The sequence below is a fragment of the Podarcis erhardii genome (genome assembly GCF_964252035.2).
Source record: "Podarcis erhardii genome assembly, chromosome: 2".
Taxonomy (NCBI): domain Eukaryota; kingdom Metazoa; phylum Chordata; class Lepidosauria; order Squamata; family Lacertidae; genus Podarcis; species Podarcis erhardii.
The window spans coordinates 37,711,066-37,729,949 of NC_138498.1; the positions used below are offsets into that span (position 1 = coordinate 37,711,066).

The 18,884-nt window shown below is 42.4% G+C and overlaps 1 protein-coding gene across 1 annotated transcript in view; it reads left to right on the forward strand.

Moving 5' to 3' along the window:
* The first annotated feature begins 6,138 nt into the window (after positions 1-6,138).
* The window catches only part of SEC14L1 (SEC14 like lipid binding 1), a 58,758-nt gene continuing 46,012 nt past the window's right edge, over positions 6,139-18,884 (forward strand). Inside the window, exons 1-2 of the mRNA XM_081850760.1 lie at positions 6,139-6,285; positions 7,577-7,619. The gene's annotated coding sequence lies outside the window, so the exon portion shown is untranslated. The remainder of the gene's footprint in view (positions 6,286-7,576; positions 7,620-18,884) is intronic.

Consider the following 18,884-nt stretch of genomic DNA (forward strand, 5'->3'; position numbering starts at 1 on the left):
ATAAAAATATTATTATATATATATATATATATATATATATATATATATATATATATTGCCTTATGAAGCCTCTGAGCCTTATTGCATCACTAGAGGAATCCTCCTTTGTGTTGACCCATGCCTGTTTGCTGCTTACATCAGTAGCTGGCAGTATGGGTTAAACAGTGGGAGGTGGGGAGGTGTGGCCTCCCCTGATGTAGTGCCTCTTTAACTTTCTCTCTCTCAAAGTATCATTTCCGAAGATGAGATGCCCTCTTATTTCCCCTCCTGCAAAATCTATGGGAAATTATCGTTGCATGGTCTGTACAGTAAATACCAGACATTATAAAACTTTCCTAAGCAACTGGGCTATTATTATCAAGGTAAATCAATGCCGAACTTGCATATCACATTTTGATACCATGGCAATTGCAGATTTAAAAGGCACATCTGGAATAGTTAATTGTGCAAAGTTCACAGGCATGCATTCACCCGTTGTTAATAAACCATTTCTTGAAGCAGCTCTTATGGGTTTGTCTACTTTTTATTAGCTACTAGAAAATGCCCATAATTCTGATGGGGGAGTGGGTTCAGAAGGAAGGTTCAAGAGGAGGAGGAGGTAGGCGGAAAGGCAGGCAGGCAGTAATAAACTTGCTGAACTAATTTTTAAGTGGAATACAAAAAAGGGAGACGTGAGGAAGTCAGGAAAATAAGTTAATCAAAGAGGAGAGGGAAAAAAGGGATTTTTGTTTTTTCTTTTTTCTTTCGTTTTTATGTTAATTGTGAGAATTTTTTGTATTTTTGTGTTTATGTATTCTCTTTTGTGATTCGTTATTGTTTGCTTTGTAATCTTTCTTATAAAACTTAATAAAATATCATTTTAAAAAAAAGGAAAGGCAGGCAGGCAGGCAGACAGACAGACAGACAGACAGACAGACAGACAGACAGACACAGACACATCCACATGCACACATGCACATCCATGCATTCTAGGTGAAGCACATGGTGACTGTGGCTCTGCATATTTCACTGATAGCACTGCACCTTTTGAAAGGGCTGCTGCTTTATATTGCATAACTTATTTTATTGCCCTCTTTTCACATGAATGGTTTTTAAAATTGGAAATGCTGATTTGTAAGCTGCCTTAAATTTTATGAGTATAAATGCATCTATTAATTATTGCGGGGACCCCAGTGTGGCACAATGCCCCTTGGTGTGGTGTGCCACATAATTCTACCCCTGCCTGCCCACACATCTTCAATGAAAAGCGGCATCACCTAGTCTTAGGGAACAATTTCCTTCCAGGGCAACAATGTCCACACAGTTCAGAATGGCTATCCCAGCTTGTTGTCTCCACTGCTAGGCAGGCAGTCGTGCTGGGCAGAGCTTAGTTTAAAAATAAAAAAGGATGACTTGCTGAAATCAGACAGGCTTGCCAAGAAGCTGGAGGATATGGTTGTGCTGAGAGTTCAAGGATTTGTGGTCGACTATATCTGACAGATACACACAGACATGGGCTCTGGGGAATCACTACATCATGCAATGGAGGCACAGATAGGGGTTATGAGGTCTAATATCTCAGACTGAATCAAGCCATATATGCCTCCAGAAGCATTTGAGTCTTATGCAGCCCCATCCTTTGCCTGTATACTCAGTAACGAGCCCCAAAGAGATCAGTACATAGGATTGCATTATAAGTCTGCAATCCTATGCATGTATGCTCAGAAGTCCATCCCATTGAGCTCAATATGCTTTGTATCCAATAAGCAAGTTTAGAATTGCAGCCTTAGGATCTTTGAAAGGCAAAGATCAGGCAAAGCAAAAAAGAGCAGTCATGTTGGCAGAGCTGATGATCTGTATAAATGCTAAACAGAGAAATTATTTAAGTCAAATTCCATGATGTTACCAAATAACGTTAATACAGTGGTACCTCAGGTTAAGAACTTAATTCGTTCTGGAGGTCTGTTCTTAACCTGAAACTGTTCTTAACCTGAGGTACCACTTTAGCTAATGGGGCCTCCCGCTGCCGCCGCTGCTCGATTTCTGTTCTCATCCTGAAGCAAATTTCTTAACTCGAGGTACTATTTATGGGTTAGTGGAGTCTGTAACCTGAAGCGTATGTAACCCGAGGTACCACTGTATAAGGCTTGGTTTAATGATATCTTAGAACAATGTCCCCCTTCTCAAAATTTGCAATCAGTAGAATATCGATCTAGCAATCGGTGCAAAGAAATCTCAAAGCCTCAACCAATGTTTACACATCCCATTCCTGAGGTTCAGAGCTATTTTCAGGAAATACCAAGTCTTATTAGCCCTTAGGGAATGTTGGAACCTGATTAGTTGTTGTTGGCCTAGACCTTGGAGAGGAGGTAAGCAAGAGGTCCGCACTCAGTAATATTCATGGAAGAAATGTTGGCATCAAGAGAAAGCATCACATCTGGAGGGAGTCAGAGGAGCTAAGAGGAATTAAATGCTGTTAGCACCAAGGGGTTGATTTCAACAAATTTGATTTTTTTTTTTTTCTGGAAGGGGATGTGAAATACAAATGCGTTTGAATCAGTTGTAATCAAACATATGCAAATTTTCTAAAGCACTCCCTTAAAAAATAACAACTATTTAAAGACATCGTTGAAATCAGCTGGATTTATTTTTATTTTCATTTCTGACGACGCAGAGATAGCCAGGTTTCTTCGTACCACACAAAAACTAGCATTTACTGGAGCTGTTATCTACAAGTCCCTAATGCTGACCTACTTACATTTAAATTGGGCTACAGGGCTAACATGGCACTATCCACAAACTACTTGTCAGCTTCCCCCCACCCCAGAGCTAAGGGCAACTGCTGTGCCTCTCCTAGAGCTGGAATCGAACCCAAATTAATCAACCCAAACCCAGTTATGTCAAAGCTGATCAAATTCCTTTGCTCATGAACAGATTGTCAGTTTGCAGCCCAATCCTAAATACCTTTATTCAGAGGTGTGCCCTCCTTGAGTTCAGCAGAACTTACTTCCAGGTAAGGATACTGAGGGTTGTAGCAGCTGTCCTTTCACATTAAAATCACACTGGCACCATTGAGAGCGGCATTATCTCTGTACAGTGGCACCTCGGGTTACATACGCTTCAGGTTACAGACTCCACTAACCCAGAAATATTAAAAACAAAACAAATTCCTTCCAGTAGCACCTTAAAGACCAACTAAGTCAGTTCTTGGTATGAGCTTTCGTGTGCATGCACACTTCTTCAGATACACTGAAACAGAAGTTTCCAGACCCTTCTATATAGTGAGAAGGTGGGGAGGGGTATTACTCAGAAGGGTGGTGGGAATGGGTGATTGGCAGATAGCTGTGATGAGCCTGTTGACGACTCTACAGCTATCTGCCAATCACCCATTCCCACCACCCTTCTGAGTAATACCCCTCCCCACCTTCTCACTATATAGAAGGGTCTGGAAACTTCTGTTTCAGTGTATCTGAAGAAGTGTGCATGCACACGAAAGCTCATACCAAGAACTGACTTAGTTGGTCTTTAAGGTGCTACTGGAAGGAATTTGTTTTGTTTTGACTATGGCAGACCAACACGGCTACCTATCTGTAACCAGAAATATTACCTCGGGTTAAGAATTTTGCTTCAGGACGAGAACAGAAATTGTGCAGCAGCGGCACAGCAGCAGCAGGAGGCCCCATTAGCTAAAGTGGTGCTTCAGGTTAAGAACAGTTTCAGGTTAAAAACAGACCTCCAGAACGAATTACAGTAAGTTCTTAACCCCAGGTACCACTGTATTCTGAAAAGCCATTTGACCATGTGACTAAAAAATGCCTGCAGACACACACCATCTTTTAAGGCTGAAATCCTGTAACCATTTAACCTGGGATGAAGCCCCACTGAACTCAGCGGGTTGTACCCAATGTAGCACTAAGTCCACTTAGTGACCTATTTGTTACACTGGCAGAATGTTGTTGCACAATGAAAGGCACATAGTCGCACAATGGATTTCACAGATGTTGCACAATTATTATTATTATTATTATTATTATTATTATTATTATTATTAATACCCCGCCCATCAGGCTGGGTAATCTAGTCCCGTCTTTTAACTGTCTTTGACAGTTGCCTGGAAGTCCTGAATCAAAAACTTCCTGAAACAGAGGTTTCCCTTATTTCTGCCAGGTAACTTGGTCCGTGGTCACCTGCTCTTGCAAAAGGGAATGCCGAAAATTGGCCTTTGGGGTGCAATCCTGTACACAATGTATCTGGGAATATAAGCCCCCACAAGAATTTAGGGCTTACATCGGAGTGCCCTGAGCTGCACGAAGGGCAGCTGCAATTTATATTTTTTAGCCATTTCTGTCTTGAGAGGTAAGCGCCTTTGATACAGCCTTGTTCAGAGGCCGGCCTTGGAACTCACGACGGTAGGATTCCATTCCGACCCCGAGAGGGCGCTCTACAGCTTTAGGCGTGAACCTCGGAGCCGGGGAAGCGAGGGTCACAGAGTTGGAGTGAGTCCTAGAACGGGAGCCCCTTGCTTCCTGCGGATCGCTTCCGCCCTCGAGCCTTGGCCTGAGTTCCGGTTCCGCGTGAGTTGTGTGCGCGCGTGCGCTTTCGGCTGCAGGAGGGTCTGGTGGAAGGTTTCCCTTGCGCGGGCGGCGGGGCTCTCGAGGCAGCGCGAGGGGGGAGGGGCGGGGTGTGCGGCCTCCCCCTTTCTCTCCACGCGCTTCTCCATAGGACGTGGACGGGGCTGCTAGCAAGAGCTTAGCCTTACTAAATAGTCAGGGTGTGCCGGACCAGGACCTGGGTTCGAATTCCGCACTCGGCCATTATGCTCACCTGGGGTGGCCCTAGCGGGGCCGGACGCTACCTCTCTCAGCCCAGCCTAAACTACCTCGCAGGGTTGTCGTGGGGATTGGGTGAGAAGGGGGAGAGCCATGCATGCCACTTCGAATTCCTTGTTGGAGAAAAGGGGTATAAATGCAGTAAATTAATATTATCGCCTCCCCCCCCCCGCCGCCAAAATAGTCTTTTCTTCATTGCATTACTCCTACAGTATGCGAGAGTTTACTTCCCTGGGGTGCCCATTTGGACTTTCAGTAAAACTGCCTTGCCTTTCGTAGATTGATTAGTGGGCCATGGAGTAAGGTGGTTTGTGGCAGCATGTAGATCTTCTGCTCTTGTGGGTAAGAATGTAAAAAGATTGGGCCCAATGGCCCATCTGGTCCAACATCCTGTTCTGGCAGCAGCCAGCAAGATGCCTGTGGGAAACCTGCAAACAAGACCTGAGTACAGGAGCACTCCTATGGTTTCCAGCAGCTGGGACTCAGAAGCATTACTGCCTGGGATGGTGAAGGTGAAATCTTTATTGGAACGTGTATTTATGTATGGGTCTGTCTGCTTTATTTGATTTTGGGTGTAGTGATGACCTACCTGAAAGAGCGCCATTGAGGGAGCTAAAAAGGAAAAACAACATGAAGTCAGTGATGCCTCTCTGGAATAAAAGTTTTAAGAAGGGGACTTGAGAAAATGCAGCAGAGTAGGTGGGAAGTCCCATGGCTCCAGATGACAGGGAGATTGTAGAAATTGAGTACTTGGAAAGTAAAGGGAGTTGGGTGGTGTGGCTGGGAATTGGGTCATACCACTTGCTCCACCTTTCTGTCTTTGGTCTTTTGGCAGAAGCCAAATTTTAGGGGAAGTAAGAGGTTTTGAACTTTCCAGAAGATACTTAGAGGATAAAAATCCAGTTGAGAAAACAAGACAGTGGGAATTATGTATGCAAGTAATTCTTAAATTATAATATTCAATATTGGACATTCATTGGAGAAATGATAACCTATTATGGGAAGGACCAAGCTACTTTTAATGGATTCAGATTACATAAAGTACTTCCTCTCAGACGAATCCTGTCACTCAGGTGGACCCAAATATACTTTAGAACAGGCTTCCTCAACCTTGGCCCTTCAGATGTTTTGAGACTACAATTCCCACCATCTCTGACCACTGGTCCTGCTAGCTGGGGATCATGGGAGTTGTAGGCCAAAAACATCTGGAGGGCCGAGATTGAGGAAGCCTGTTTTAGAATACTGAGTGAGTGGGCCCTTCACCCTTGATAATGGAAAGGAAACAATCTGTATACTTTGCTTTTTATTATTGGTGCTTTAATTCCTAAAAGGTAAATATTTTTGCCAATGTTCATGCTTTGCTCATACTGCAACTTTCTTTATATGTATTAGTGGAACCATCCCCAAGATAAAAGCTATTTGCATTTGGACAAGTTGACTACCATTTTGGAAGTACTGCGTTTCCCCCCCCCTTGAGGTAAGACATTTGTTGTGATAAGAAGGAGGTTTGTTTAAAAAAAACCACCAAAATGAGTATTTGCTGCTTGGTATAAAGCCCATGGGCTGGGAAATGGTTGCTGCGTAGCTGGGCCTGCTGTGGTCCTGCCTTGTACCAGCTAGCCTGACCTTGCCCTAGATGAAAACCTGGCAGCCTCCTTTTGGGGGTCTGCCCTGTGCAGTAACAGGTGTGAGCATTCTAGCAGCAGCTTGATGGTCATGTATGATACTGCATACAGATTTGTTGCGACATGCAGAGAAAACCCAGACTGCATTCTGTTCTGTCAAGTGTCTAATTAAGGGCAGAGGCAAAACTGAGTAACTGCTGCTGCATTTTATATTCCCAAAAATTGAGGGAGGGAGGAGACAGGCAGCCATTATGTGTTCATTCATCTCGGCAGCCTTTGGTTCAACCTGAAACTTGCATAGTGCCTGACATAACATCATTTGAATGTCTGCTACCTCCTCCCATATTCCATCTAAAAATTGTAATGTAGATTCCATGGCTTCACGATCAGCAAACTTTTTCTTACTTTCCCTTTCCCCTCTACCCACTTTATCATATAGCCCAGGGATAGACAACATGGTGTTCTCCAGATGCTGTTCTGATCTTCAGCTCACATCATTCCTGGCCTTTGGCCATGCTGGTTGGCACTGATGGGAGTTGGGAGTCCAACAACATCTGCAGGGCATCAGCTTGGTTATCTATGATCTGTAGACCAGGGTTCGGCAACCTAAAGCCCATGGGCCGGAAGCAGCCCACGGTGGCCTTTTAACTGGCCCACGAACCACCCCTGAACTGAGCCGCCTGCTCGGCGAGTCCCCACGCACTGCGCTAAACCAGTGTGGCGCAGGGACACCAATAAATTAAATTAAAGGACATAGACATACTGCTTGTGGTATCTAACTTAGTCTCTAACTTCCACATTCTACTTGATCCTGGGTGTGTGCCATTGATTTGTCACACTGTTTAAATTCTGTAGCTGTTTAAATTGTTATAGGGCCACCATTGCTAGATATGGTGTGTCTGAAAGATGCAAGCAACCATTCTGTGATATGAAGTCTGTTTCCTGACAATTCTTGATACCAGGGTGAGCCCTTTTAAATTCCAAGGATCGTCATGCTAAATAGTGAAGCAGAGTTCTAATATGCCTGTAGCTGATCTATTAAACATTTTGTTTAAAAGTTTAGAAACATCATCTTATACAATGAACTTTGATCATATTAAAAATGACACCATAACAGTGACGACTATCAAATATATCTTGTAGGTACTGATGGACCAAAAACAGTACAGAAAAAGGATTCTCATAGGTAAGTATGACTTATTTGAGATCTAACTAAGAGGCATGCAGGGGGACCTGTTGCGTATTAGGCCATATGCTAGAGATACAAATTGTATATTTCTATTGTACAGTAGGCCTTGGAGAGGGAAAAATATTCACTAGGGACACCAGATCTCATTTGTGCATTGTCACATGCCTTATTGGTCCCTCTGTGTGTTCTTGTTTTTATTAATTAGCAAGCCATTGTGCCTCTCATCAGTGGAAGCTCCGTGCTTGAAATATGCCTGCTTTCATAATTTGTCCTAATATTCCATACTTAGCAGAAGCCACTGTCCCTGTCATTTTGAAACATGACTTGGAATGTCTTCTTACTTACATTTCAAAATAAACTTGGTGTAACTTAAAGAGTAAATCAGCCAGCAGCAAATACATTTTGAGTATACAAAATAGGTGTTGGAATTATCGCCTCATTTAAGGTTGCTGATTAATTCTCACAATGGGGAAATGCTGCAACTGCTTGGTGGGCAGAAGTTCACCAGGTAAGGCGTCTGGAGGCCTGAAAACAGAGATAGGGAAAGCTTCAATGCCTGACTATCTGGGGTGCTCATTGGACTGGACCAACTGATGGAGGAATAAAAACCTGCCAATACAAATATTCCAAGCCTGAACATGAGAACTGCAACTATTGGCATGCTTTTCAAATTGCTTTCTGCCCTCAAGGGGAGAAAATTGTGTTCTTTTGTGCTGCTGAACTGGGCCTTCATCTCCTGGAGGCATGGAGCAGCTTGAGCTTTGCACTCTGTTATTCCACAGGTAGCGTATTAGTTTTGGTTACCTTTGTTCACGGAGTGCTAAACTATCAGGCCACCTTGGCACAGGGAGCCCTTGTGTGCAGTTTTGGAACTCCTCTGTAAAGGTGGCCGACATCATTCTCACAAAGTTGCAACACTTAGGATCTGTCCCAAGAGTGTCTTTGAACTTTAAAAGCTGTACTCAGGCATCTCATTCTCTGCACTTAAGTCTCATACCAGGCTGGGGAACTTCAGGTTCAGGGTGGTATTCAACTACATTTTACTCAGAGTAGACTAACCTGCTTGTGTTCATTTCAACGAGTAAAACTTAGTTGAACGCAACTCTTAAATCCTCACCAAACCATGAAGCTCACTGAGTGATCTTGGGCTATTTGCTATCTCCCCTTAATTCATTACTTACATGTGATGAATCAGTGTTTTGGGGTTGTAAACTTCCAGCCATTAGGCAAGCATGGATCTGGGAGGGACATATTCAGAAATGCAGGGGATTGTGAGTAACTCCTACTGTTACTCACAAATAAAACACTGGCAAATAAAGAGAATCTCCTGTTTTAATTCGGAAATAAGTGGATCTCTTCTATTGGAGATTATGGGGAAACACTAGCTTCTGATTTTATGTGTGAAACTTTTGACTTGACTTTTCCTTGCCATAATGACCATTATAACTTTTACATTCCAGGTAAGTGCAGTTGGAAGAGCAGTGCTCAGGTTCTGCAGAGGAAAGAGTTGTCAAAATTCCGTTTTGTTCTCATGTGTCATTCTGGTTTGTGTAAAGTCGGTTCATTAAAATCAGATGTTCTCTCCTAACTGTAGCTTGAGTGTTAATGTCCTGCAGAAGGCACACTTCTGAAAATATTTATTTTTGTCTACATGTTGCTGAAGAGAAAAGCTCCTATCTTCATTATCCCTGCCTATATCCACTTTGTGATGTGGCATCTATCTGCATTCTCAAATTATTCTGGCTGTTGCATCCCTTTCTACCACTAGAGGGCGAAGAATGATACAAAATGACGGCTTATGTCTCCCTGGTGTCTCTTCTGGTGCAAACAAAAGGCTGCAATTACATTCCAGGAATTGTTGTCATAATAGATTACCGTATTTTTCGCTCCATATGACGCACCTGACCAAAAGACGCACCAAGTTTTTAGATCAGGAAAACAAGGAAAAAAATATCTGACTCAAATGTTGTACTAAACTATTTAAAACAGCAAAGTGTGTGGCTCCTGTCCACTTTGCTGCTTTAAAGCGAAGAGAATGGAAAAAGGACAGACATTCCATTATAATGTAGCTGTTTTCATTATCACTGGGAAGTCAGTATTGGCAGCAGTCACAAAAACTAAAATTTGAGCATTTTACTGTTAGTAATCAAGAATATTAATAGACAGGGAGAGAAACCAGGGCTGTGCAAATGAGAAGTGCTTGGAGTATGGAGGAACAGCAAAGAGATCAAATGATTGCGCTCCAGTTCCTAAATCTCTGAAGTTTTCTCAAAACAGGCATGGTTGTTTTGAAAGGAAGATTCAAAATGGGGTGAAGAACAGAGGAGGAAAAGAGGGCAGATAAATAGCTTCCATTCAATAACAAGAGAACACAATGTTTTTGGTTTGGTATAGGTGGACTGTACTTGTAAGAATTTGTATAATGAATTATAGATTTGGATTGGAATATCAGTGCCTCTTTTCAGCAATAAAGATTAGCTGCTAGGAACATGGTCCACACACAAACACACAGGATGTCTGGTTATAGTTGTGCAGTTTAAACTGTTCCTGAGCCAGATGCCTGCTCAGTTTTAGCTGAGCTCACTATTACTGGTTTGTGGAGATGCTTTGCATGTATTTATGACTATTTCTGCAAAACTGCTACTTGAAGAAATCCCCAAACTTAATATTTTTAAACTTCAAATGGAGCTCAGAATCCAGTTAGGCAATCCTTTGCAGTTGAATTAGGAGGCACTGAAAGACAGCAATTTGCTAATCCCCACGAGCATCCCAGGAACACACAGCCTTCCCTCTGCTTGCAAACCTTGTCGGAGCTTCAGGGGAAAGCAGAGACTGCCGGCAGAGCCGCGTGGCTCCTCCCCCCACCCCCAAAGAGCAGCCCAGGAGCGCACAGCCTTCCCGCTGCCTACGAACGTTGCCGGGGCTTCAGGGGAAAGCGGAGGCTGCCGGCAGAGCACCGTGACCCCTCCCCCCATCGCCAAAGAGCACCCGAGCAGCGGAGGGCAACAGCGATTTGGCTCCAGGGACCACACATTCGTTCCATAAGACGCACAGACATTTTCCCTTCCTTTTTAGGAGGGAAAAAGTGCGTCCAATGGAGCGAAAAATACGGTACACAAGGGTGCAAGATGTTCTATGGTGGTTGGGTTTTTTTAATTATTACAGTACTGAGCTTTTAGCAGCCTACTTTAGAAAGCCTGGAAGAGCATCTCTTTAGAAACTTCCAGCAATGCACTTTGCACAAATTCTCTGCATTGTGCATATATGAGCACATACATTGCTGTTTAATTCAAACTTCTGCTTGAGATCTAAAGTTATGAGAGTGGGAATGGGGGAGAAGGAGACAGAGGGGCAAGGTGTGCATAAGGGTAATAAAATGCTGTTTTGTTATATCAACTTGTATCCACACACCCCTTTAGTTCTTGTGGTGCTGCATTATTTTAACGCTTTCTCCACAATTGAGAGATCTAGAAGCGCACCTTATAAAGGCAAAGTTCTTCAGGATTGCAGAAAGCCCCAAACTTCAGACAATGAGTTTACAGTCTTCTTTTACAGAGCCATCATGCTCTGTAGCATATATGTGACGTTCATGAGTATGTGGCAATGGTTTCAGAATATGAAACTATTCTTATTTATTCAATTTATATACCACCCTTTATCAAAGGATCCCCGGGCAGTGTACATTAAAAACAAGAGTCTTGTGTGCATACATAGCCTAAAGATGCACATTCTGCCAATAGTTTTCTTTTTTTTAATTAAAGATTTTGTTGATTTACAAAAGTGTGCAATGTCTCTCATGTTCCCCCTCCCCCCCATGTAACATTTTTACAAATCAGTTTCGTTTGTTGAGACATTAGGAAGAAAAGGGGGGAAGATGTTTCTATTCTACTTACTATACGTAGGGTTTGGTGTCAGCGTTGCTTGTGCAGGTTCTTTGCTGTTCGCTTGGTGTTCCTTTGGTGGTGAGAGAAGTTGGGGTTGGCTTAGGATGTGGTTATTTGTGGTTGGCTGTGGTGGTCTTTGTTTTTATGTGTGAATGGGGTGGGCGGGTGTTTTGGATCAGGTTTGCCATATGGATTTGTATGCTGTTGGTGGATTTTTGTCGTTGTCTTGTTGGGCTGTGTATGTGATAAAGGGGAGCCATACTGGGGTGAAGGTGTCTTCTATTTGTCCCTGTGTCAGTTTCAGTTTATTCGTTAATTTTTCTAGTTTCTCATACTATTTGGTACCATTGGTCCATGCTTACTCCTGACAGGTCTCTCCAGTGTCTGGCTATGATGCTTCTGGCTGCTGAAAGTAGGTGGGTTATGAGTTCTTTGTGGTATAAGTGGGCATTATTGTATTCTGCCAATAGTTTTATTTGCTAGGAAGAGAATGGCTCAAGTGCATCTTCTCACTTAATATACTTGCACTTTGCATTATAGATATTCTATTAATAGCTCGTCAGCTGTGGCCCCCACCCTAAAATTTGTAGCCACACTTAAACAAGCACAAAACTGCAAAAGTGGGGGTAAGGCTGCTAGAGCGTTACAAAAGCAAATTCCTTTGAATGACCTTTGGCAGGGGAAGGGATTGTGGAGAAGCAAGGCAATTAAAGGAGGGGGGCCAGGTCATGGGAAGCTGCAGAAAAAGTCATTTGGGCTTTGGCACAATTATATATTTTCATGTTTTCTACAATGGAGAGGTCTATAAACATAAATAGTTCTGAATAAATTCTTGTGTTCTAAGCTCAGTTAATAAGTCCCTGCATTTGGCAATCCTGTTCACAGACTTCTGCAATGGGTCATCAGCTTGAGCTGTCAACATAGCCTAGTACGTTGCACTTCATACTTGTGTAACCTTTATCCTGATCTGTAAATGCCATGATGTGTCAGCAGGAGAAAATATCTGGTGTCTCTAGAAAGAAGAGTATTGGCTAATGGTAAGCGAGTCCTTAAGCTTTCTTAATTAAGCTAAACAGCTGGAATTGGGAAGGGCTCCTGTTACATAATCTTTCCATATTTTGTAATGGTCATTCTGGCATAAACGGTTGGGAGTGGGTGTAGCTCGCCTGAGCTAATCACATTTTTTTCCCTGTTGATAAAACAAATGTTGGGTGTGTTGAACACATTTGCGCCAAGGATCCTGTTCCTTAGGGCCATGTACAAACTTTCTTTTGAGGTCTTAAGTGAGCCTTGCCTGCCTCCCTTCATTCTTGTAACTTAAAAGGTGATTCACATTTCAAGTGGGAGTATAACTGGAGCAGCTATATGGCTTCTGCCTAACCAAAGACTATGTGGACATGGGGAAGAACCTTATTAGCCTTGCCTAATTGATTCCTGTGTGCCCATCTAACTCAGTAGTAAGGAGAAGCAGCAGATGCCATACAAAAGAACGGTGGCTCCCATAACACTACAAGAAAGTGGCTCTTTGGTTGGCAAAAGGCAGACTATTGGTCTATTATCCCAGACTATTGGTCATGCTGGCAGGGGCTGATAGGAGCTTGCATCCAACAGTGTCTAGATGGCACCTTGTTGGCTGCAGTTGACCTACTTACAGTGTTCTCACTAGGTTTTTTTAGCTGTGCTATGTTAGTAAGCCAAGTAGTGACTGCTGAGTAAGAGAAGGGAAATTAGGGTCTTTTCACTCATTCAGAGAAGCGGAAATGAGACAATGGACCTTATATTTATTTTGATCCCCCCCCCCCGGCTGCCTTTCCAGGGCAGAAAAGCCTTCTCAAGGTGGTTTACAGAAATAGGACAAAACAACTTTTAAATGTGTGGTTTTAAAAACTAAAATGGCAGCATGAAATGGTTCAAAGCCAAACCAGCCAACCACAGAAAGAAAGATGAAATAGTATCAGCGGCAGCTGAAAAATCCAAGCTGATGTCAATTAATTAAGAGCACATTGGAAGGTCCTGGTTTAAAATGGCTAAATAGGCGGACAAAACAGACGCCCTGTGTGAGTTGAGTTCAACGACAGGGCCACCACTGAACCAGCCTTGCAATCTGATTGACCTTAGCAATGGATCTGTGAGCAGGGCCCCAGTAGCTGCTCTTGGGACCCAGCCAGGCTCATCTGAGTATACGCAGTGTCAAAGGATGGTTGTTGTTTTGCTTTAAAGAAAGGCAAATTGTCTTTGTTGTGTAAGATTTTGTTCCAATGCAATAGACTGCCGGGGGGCACATCTGCCAATACCTGTTATTTAACCGTTTTTATGACCTGTTGCTGTAAAGTTAAATAGCAGCTTTAGGCAAAGAATGCATCCATTATATAGCCTTCAGCTGAAAACGTCTGGGCTCAGTTCATGTGAACAGGTAATTTCAATGCTCAACCTTCTTGTTTTTTAAAAGTAGATTGACTGCTTCACTCTGCCAAAATGTGTTGCAAAAGGAAAAGGTGAGTTAAAGGTTATATGTGTCTTGGAGAACTGTAACTTTCCTTTTTGATGGAACGACAATGCTTAACGGCCAGCCATTTTGCTTTACAAGTGTAAGAGCAACCTGACTGTTGGGCTCCTTTTACTTTAGCATTCTTTCTCTCTAGTTTGTCATACATAGGCATTACTACAAAGAACCCTAAGAGGGCTCAGTTTCTCATCTAGCCTTCCCCAAACTGCTATCCTTCAGATGTTGCTAGACTACAACTCCCATCATTGCCGCCCATTGGCCATGCTGGCTCAGACTGATGGGAGCTGGAGACCAACAACATCAGGTTGGTGCCACGTTGAAGAAGATTAGTTCAGTTGATTCATTCTGCACCTCTAGTGCTCAACCTTGTAATTCATAAGACCAATCTGGTCTATGACAATGTTGCGGAAAATGTCTCACCGAGCCCCATCTCCTTCTTTGGTCTGGTAAGGATGTGAGGCAATGCAGGGGAATGCAATATGTGCAGGTGATAATGTCATCTACCTATGCGGAGGTATTAATCTGAATAGGGATATAGTGGTATTCATAGGAAAATCTGGGCCTCTATTGCAGCCACAACATAGCAGCAGCCTTTTTCTTCTGCTTCCCTGCTCCAAACATGTGCATCAGTGGGTAGGGAGCTTTTTTCGGACATCAAGGTCACCTTTTAGAGAGCCTCAGGTTGTTGACATGTGGAGCAACAGGTTGCACAGTACAACAATCTTCCCTGTTATCCCGTAGGTGTTCTATAGCAGGTTACATTCCATCCATGGAAAAGCCAAAGGTTTTTATTTGCAGGTGCAAATCCACATTTCTCCAGACATGCAGGAGGCATTATCACCCTTCAGTGACACACTCCAGGCTGCGACAAAACAGGACTGGCAAGGTCAAAGCCTAGGGAGAGTCTCTCTCTTTTTTAAAAAATAATATTTATTAAGAGTTTAAAGATTACAAAAAGAAAGAAAAAGAATTAAACATGACAATATAATAAAATACAGAAACAAAGACAAAAACACTACATGAAACATTGAATTAACAAAACAAAACAAAAACAATTAAAAACACTTCCAATATTTTCAGTCTTAACTTTCATTCACTTGTTTCATTGACTTCCTCACGCCTCCCTTTTTGTATTCCACTTCAATTAACTGTTTCAGCAATTCCTTTCCATCTTCCTCTGTTTTCTGTCCTGTAATTAATCTTAACATATTCTAACCTTATTTTTCCCTTTAATACATTAACAATCTATCTGTACCTAGTTCCTTATAACATTTCTGCCAAAGCCATATAACTTCATTCCACCATTTTTCTATAGCTCATTAATTTTACAATATTTCTGTAAATAATCTTTAAAATTTTTCCAATCTTCTTCCACCAACTCTTCTCCCTGGTCTCGGATTCTGCCAGTCATTTCCGCCAATTCCATATAGTCCATCAACTTCATCTGCCATTCTTCCCGGGTGGGTAAATCTTGTGTCTTCCAAAAAGCCTAGGGAGAGTCTCAAGGGCTGGACAGAAGCTTAGTGGGACACATTTGGTTCCCAGGACTGAGTGAACCCCCAGTGTACAATGCTCATGCTCTTTTGCACTTAGGTTTTTGTGTGGATGAAGGGTAGGGGTGGGCTTACAAACAACTTAAAATTTCCATTTTCCGTGTAGTACAGAATTATTCCCATATAGTGGCTGAGCCTGAGTAACTTGACAAACCTGTAATCCATTGAACCAAGTCCACTGTTTACGTGTCCATACTGCAGATTGGTTTGGGCACTACAACAGTCCTGTGTTTGCATTTGGAATGGAAGCTGGTTTGCAGGAAAATGAGTTTCAAGAAACTACAGGATAGACTCTGGCAAACATGATGTGCGCTCAGCATCAAACACCAGTAGCATGGTAATGTGTAGGTACATGCCCATAGTGTGTTAAATTGTTTTTCTGTAATTTTATTATTGTGAGTCTCCCTAAGCTCACTGTGGGGAGGAAATTTGAAATGATCATTTAGCATATATTCTGGAAAGCTAGGTGGAAGGTGTTTGGACACTTCATAAGGTATTGTTAACAATTTTTGCATGATAGTCCTAGGTTTTCATCTATGCTTGGATACAATTTGATGCAGTTTTGAAACAAGATGGTGGGCTCAAGCTTTCAAAACAGCACTGATTTTAACCACTGATTTCAAAAGTGTACTGATTTTTCATTGTTTGTTTGCTTCTTAGAATTCCTGAGGTGTGAGGCTGCTGGCAATAAACAAAATAACCAGGGAGCATGCCCCACCAAGCAAAATTTTGAGATAAAAAACAATTACATAGGATAGACAACAGGAAACTTAAAAGGCTAACAATTTTATTTTTGCATAAGCTTCTGTGAGCTACATACTGTGGGTGTTCCCTCAGCTTCATTCTGTATTCAGAAAGCAGGGCTTTTAGAAATGCTCCAAAACAGAAGCTGTAGACCAGCACAAATTAGCTATGTAAAGTAACTACTAAATCATGACTACAACCTGTGTTTTATTTTATTTTCCTTTCTCTTGGTAAAATTATTATTATAAATTGCAAAACAGCTGTCAAAACTTGAGACCACCATATGAAATTAATACATATAAATGTTACTTTAAAAAAACCCCCACACCTTTTAAAACTTCTTGTAAAAACAGCCAGGAATCATAGTGTAGACATTATACACAAACAATCCAATATCTTCCGTATTAAACAACAGGAATCTCTTGTACAAAGGTTCATTCTTTACCGGATGAAATTCTGTGGAAACTGTGTGCAAACAATTCTGTGGAGCATGTGATGTGACTTCTGATTAGACTGTTTCTGGCGTTACTAATGTAGTTTGGAGAACTGGACACAGCTTCACTGTGGTGGTTACTGCCACCATAATATTTACCCAAAGTGCTGTGGATACATATATCTTGATTGTCTCTTTTTTCCCCCATCTCAACCAATCAGTGGTGCTCAGTAAACTTGCCACCCGCTTTAACAGTAAACAGCCCCACTCTTAGTGATGTCTTTAAAAATAATAATAATACAGCTCTGAACAGTGTTGATACATTGCTAAGGCAAAGCACATTTGTTCAAGTTTCCAGTGTAAAGGTGGGTTGTTGTTTTTCCTGAATGGGTAAGAGTGTTTTTTAATGGTCACTTACTCTACATGGGCCTCTAGAGGAATGATCTTATCTGCTTGGAGTAATGCCATGTGTCGACTGAACGTCAAAGAGGAAATGTCCATTCTGTTTGAGGAACACACTAATTATTTTCCGTTTTTAAAAACACAACAACAACCTCTCGTTAGCGGTTCCTGCTTCTACTTGCACTTTGGTTCTAGCATTTTGGGCTGTAACCACGCTTACCTGAAATAAGTTTACTTAAAATTAAGTAGACTAAACAAACATATCTAGGACTGGGTTATAAGAGCCATTGCACTTCAGTAACCATGTTACTTTTTCCATCCCTAAAGTGTGCAGTCTGGCACATAAGGGCTGCACTTAACCCTTCCCCCCCTCATGTTGTTTCAGCTGAAAATTCTCGTCTTGCTCCCAGTTCTGTTACCCTATCACGATAAAGCGTGCCTTTTCCTTTTGAGTCCCAATCCATGTAGCCACCCAGAGGAAGAGCACAAGGGGAGCAAAGGCTGATGCTGCTGTCACAGTTCACTTGTTTAGCAGGGGCGACCTTAACCATTGAGTGACATTCTGCACCAGCCTGAAAACTCCTCTCTTCCTCCAGCATGTATGAAGAAGCCTGCTGGGTCAGGGCAGTAGCCCATTTAGTCCAGCATCCATTTCTCACAGTAGCCAACCGGATGCCCATGGGAAACCCTCAAGAGAGCACAAGAGCTCTTGTGAGTTCCAGTCACTGTTATTCAGAGGCCTACTGCCTCCAGCAGTGAAGGAGCAACATAGCCATCATAACTGGTAGCCTTTGATAGCCTTATCCTCCAGGAATTTGCCAAAAACTCTTTTTAAAGCCATCCAGGTTGGTGGCCATCACTACAACTTGTGGAAATGAATCCCACAGTTTTAAGTGTGTGCTGTGCTCAGAAGTACTTTTCCCCACCCTGAACCTTCCAGCATTCAGCTTCACTGAACGTCCATGTGTTCTAGTGCTCCTGTATCCACGTTCTCCACACCATGCCTACTTTTATTTACCTCTATTTATACACCTTCCAAATCATTCCCTAGCGAGCAACAACAGCAAAACACCAAAAAAACAAACAAAAACCCAACAACCCTGCAGCTTGCAGTCAGGGAAACTGCAGGAACACTTAAGAATTTCCTCTGAGATCAATTCTTGGTCCTTTTCCACTTGGTAAACACACAAGGCTTTTAATTCCAGGGTTTGCTGACTGTTTTGGATTTAGTGGTCCCCCAGGAGACTTCTCATCCATAAACCATCTTGTAGTTAATTGCCTGACGTCAGGTGCTTCAATGCACTCTATTTTTAGCAAGAGCAGCGGTTTGTCCTTTCTACAAACTGCCAAGAAGGTCAGCATATTGTTTTGGGAGTGTTCAAGAATGATCCCAAGTCTCACAGTCAGGTACGCTTTATAGATATTAAGAGAGAGAGAATTTTTCTTGAGTGCAGGAGCATCATGGCTCTTAGGTTTCCATATAGTTATCGTTACGGCTTTTTTTTTTTTTTTTAGCAGGAACTCAGTTCCAGCACCACTCAAGTGGTGCCATTACCAGTATAACAGAACAATAGAGGCGTTCACGGTAAGGGCACCTCTAATTCTAGAAAAATAGCACTGGTTATCATCTAGGTTACTTGTGCAAACTCACATAGGAGTTTTTGCATAGGAGGGAGCTAAAAAAAAGAGTTAAAGGTAAAGGACCCCTGGCGGTTAAGTCCAGCCACAGATAACTCGGGT